Genomic DNA, 4,153 nt, shown 5'->3' with positions numbered 1-4,153 from the left:
TGACAGAATAAAATTATCTTTCTTATCTTTTTTTATACTGTTAGTTTCAATCTAACATATTAAACGTTAGGCCTGTCACTTTTACATTACTTAACTTCACACAACTGTATTCTTTTTGCTGTTATCTGTCTACTGTTGTCTGTCTGCTGCTTCCTGCTCATCTCACGCTGTTTATATCTTTATTACATAGTCATCTGGCCACTTTCTATATTCTTGACACCAATTAGTTATTAACAAAACCTTCTACAATCATCGGCTTTTAACTCTTATTATAACAAAACTTAAAAATAATAAAGTATTCACTCACAAATATAAATTAATCACTCTTGATAAAAGAGTTAGCACAAAGGAGCACATATAAAGTGTAATAAACTTAAAATAAGACCCAAAACTCGAGCTCTTTCGAATAGCTGACTATTCTTCTTCACTAATATTTAACCCAAACAGTCTTTTATATCATAACAGTTGGATACAACTCTCAGATATGCCTTTGCCTCTCTTCTGGTCCCTTGTTTTTCATCCTTTGACTCTGGTTGATGCTTTCTGCCAGGACTGATCTCACTTTCTGCTGTTTGCTTAGACTCTTCCCTTTGGTCCTTGCCTTGATATGCAACACTCCTTGTTGGGTCCTATTGGTGATGCCTCTTTGGCCAGCTTATCCCTAATTTTCTCTTACCTCTTTGTTTGGTGTCTAGACCCTTTTCTTCTACCCATTATCCCTTCCTTTTTGCTTTCACCACACACACATCCCTTTTTTCTTCCAGGAATATTATCCTTTCATCTCCATGTGTGGGATTTGTCCAGTCCATTGCTCTTATCCTATTCCTTTCATCCTTCCACTTTGTCTGTCTATCAATGAAAATGGTGAGTTTCTCATTTTTTTTCCTTCAACTGCTCCCTTCCTCATGGCTATACTACTGTGACCAATCTTTCTGCCTTTTCACTTGATTGTTCAACCATGGTTTGTTGGACTCCACCACTTCTTGTTACTGGGCACACTTATCCAATACATTTCTCCTTTGCAGTTACCACAGGATATTTTCTTTCCCTGTCCTCTTCACTCTGTTCCAATCCTTCCCTTATCTCCTACCCCTTGCCCGACTCCCATGCCTAACTGCGACCTTATGTGGTATTACGTGCCCTCACATGTGCCCATTCAAGCCACTGGCTTCTTGCTCTTTTTTACCACCTTTTTCTTATGATTTCATTCCTTTTCCTTTTTGCCAATCTTTACTGTCATTCAGATATCTGTGCTATTGGTGATTTTCACACACTATTCCACCTCACTTCTTACTTCTTTACCTAGACCATTTTTCTTTCTCAACCTTCAGTGTCTTAGGAAGGTGGCTATTCTTTCTATCTCATCTCCCTTCTTTATGTCTCTTACTTCTATGCTCAGTCTGATTCAGATCAGCTCCTATGCCTAGTTACGACATGTCAGTGTTGTTTGGCATGAACTTCTCCCTTTAGGGGTTCCCACCATTATCTCTTTCTCCCCCAGGGACCCTTCTTCATCCAGGGACCTCATGTTTTCTACCCTTACCAGTTGTTCACATTTCATTGATTCTCCTTTGTCTCTTGTCTCACTCTCTTGTTATTATTTTCACCGGTCCTTTGATGAGATCCTCTTGGCAGGCATGTGGCAAACTCTCCACCATTCATTTCTCATTATCTTCATCATCAGGCTGTTTTATCTCCCATGGGATTTTGATCCCACCAGTCACCATCCTTGAGGTAGGTTATGTTTTCTTTTTTCTCACTCTTCATATAACAGGATTCCACCAGTTGGCCTGTGTTGCTTTGCAGGGTATCCTCATTTTCCAAAACCCACATGGGGCCAGGAGTAACAGAAAGCACTCACACCATCTGCCCTGGCTCTAACAATGCCCACGGTTGAGATGGGATGTACTGCAAGACCACATGAGGTAGCTTTGTTATATACAAAATTACTTAATTGCCAATCCAGACAATACTATTCCGTGGACTATCGTGGAAAAAAGTCGGCACCAGGGACATGAATGCCACTTCTTTGGCACGTGCTTGCTGGCTTTTACATATGAGGTTTTGTGGTCACCCATTGCACTGTCTCTAGTAAAAAACCTTTCTAGCAGGAGTTGGATGGGGATTCAAGCACTTCTCCAGGTCTCCCCAATGTGAATTATATCTCCCTTTTTTCAAATGGAATATGGGAGACCCTTGCCACTTACCAGTTCCTAGCTGTTGGAGTGGTAGACCATGAACAGTTTTTCACTGATTGGGCTTAGCACAAGAACATGAGATGTGGGGTGGTGGTGACACTGTCAGTGTAATGCAGTTCTACCTTCAAACAGCTGGAGTGTCCTACAGCCTGAATCTGTCCAGTTGAGTTGAGTTGAGCACACCCATATGGTTTGATTGTGCCCCAACTACACTACACCTATTGATTCGTTGACTACTTGTGTATGAGTGCTCAGATGGTCATGTTCTTGTTCTGCCCATCCCTGTGACACTTTGGGCTTATTTGCTCACCCCCCTCCCCCTTACATTCTAGGACGAAGAACACTACCTGGTTGAGACAAGATGCTGGCTCTCACAGGTGTGCCCCTATGGATCCCCTTCCCTCAGATGTCACACTTCCTGGGCTTTCCCTTCGGGCACATCCTGCAGGGAGCTTATCTAGTTTCAATGCGGAATTCTAGCTATTTTGTGCGTGGAAGTAAGTATTGTCTTGGAAGTTAGCATTTTCCAAATTTCAAAATATATTTCTGATAGATTGATAGATACTTACCTCTTTACACATTCCCACCCAATCTCCTTAATTCCAATGTACTTTCTTCTTGCCTCATCTATGGATGAAGTTATTTCAAGTGCAAGTGCTAGAGGGAAGTTACTGTGCATGGAGGTTGTGTTGCCCTCCTATTTGTGGAGGGCTATTGTGGCATCATGCACCAGTGCATTTCATATTAAACACATGAATTTTAGCTGGAAGTTAGTTCAAGAGTGTTGACATGCAAGTTTCCTAGGCAGATGTGTGAGGGATATAGCTATTCTGTGTGTAGAGGTGAGTATTTTTTGGAAATACATTTTCAGATTAAAAAATGTTAAGATGTAAGAACCTGATATTTGATGCTGTAATGATAGTTATATTTAAAGAATTGTCTTCTGTATTATTTTAAAGAGATCACTGACTCTCATTGCAGTTCACTCTTCAAGATGAATCAGCGTTCAGCTTGTTATCTGAAGAATCTGTGGAAGATCTCAATTCTAGACTTTCAGAAAAAGTTAGCTATCGCAACTTTCGACCAAATTTCCTAGTTGAACATTGTCAACCTTATGCAGAGGCATGTTGCTAGCACTAACTTTATAAGTTTTTATGAAGAAGAGCTCTTAATGAGTCTGCTAAGTGGTTAAAATTATTCTTACTAAACAGAATACAAGAAAATATTTATAAATAAATTATAATACTTAACCCTCTAAGGTGAAACAGATGTAGATGTGGAATGCATACTTCTTAGCTTAGTCAAGTTAAGATCATAATTTTTAACTGACTAAAATGAAAATGAATATATTATATCTTAAACATTTAAGAAGGACTGCAATTTTGATCTGTTCAGGATTTTGTCAATTATATTTTTGAAGATAGCTTTTATATGTGGAAAACATCTGTTAGCTGAGTTCTTGCATATCTCTTAAAATATAACATAATAAAATGGAAACATCAGCATATGTAGATATATACACAGCATGGTCACAAGTAAATAGACCACCTTTTCAGAAAAAAATGAAATTTTTCAGTCATATTCACATGAATTGATATATGTATAATTTAGTTGATCTTCCTTTCGCTTCGTGGAGTTCGTTGATCCTTTGGGGCATAGTGAGAATCATCTCGTAAATTTTAGATTGTGGGATTTTTGCCCACTCTTGCTTCAAAACTTTGAGTAGATCGCTGTTTGAAGTTGTTTTTTTTGGTTGTTTCTTGACTTGCCGGTCGAGTATGGCCCAGAGATTTTCGATGGGGTTCATGTCAGGAGATTGGCTTGGCCAGGGCAACTTCTTGGTACCATTTTCTTCCTGCCACTTTTAGGTGTTTCTAGCAGTGTGACACGGTGCTCCATCTTCCTGGAACAACGTTGTGTTCTTGTCCACGAAACCCGAGGAATAAAGTGGCAAA

General features: G+C 39.4%; 1 protein-coding gene across 1 annotated transcript in view; it reads left to right on the top strand.

Annotated features, from left to right (window-relative positions):
• The window catches only part of LOC111086399 (mitochondrial amidoxime-reducing component 1-like), a 54,207-nt gene that overhangs the window by 11,956 nt on the left and 38,098 nt on the right, over nt 1–4,153 (top strand). The window contains exon 2 of the mRNA XM_022389050.1: nt 3,180–3,320. The gene's annotated coding sequence lies outside the window, so the exon portion shown is untranslated. The remainder of the gene's footprint in view (nt 1–3,179; nt 3,321–4,153) is intronic.

Source organism: Limulus polyphemus, unplaced genomic scaffold (assembly GCF_000517525.1).
Source record: "Limulus polyphemus unplaced genomic scaffold, Limulus_polyphemus-2.1.2 Scaffold1063, whole genome shotgun sequence".
In the NCBI taxonomy this organism is placed as follows: domain Eukaryota; kingdom Metazoa; phylum Arthropoda; class Merostomata; order Xiphosura; family Limulidae; genus Limulus; species Limulus polyphemus.
This window is presented reverse-complemented; position numbering and strand designations above follow the sequence as displayed.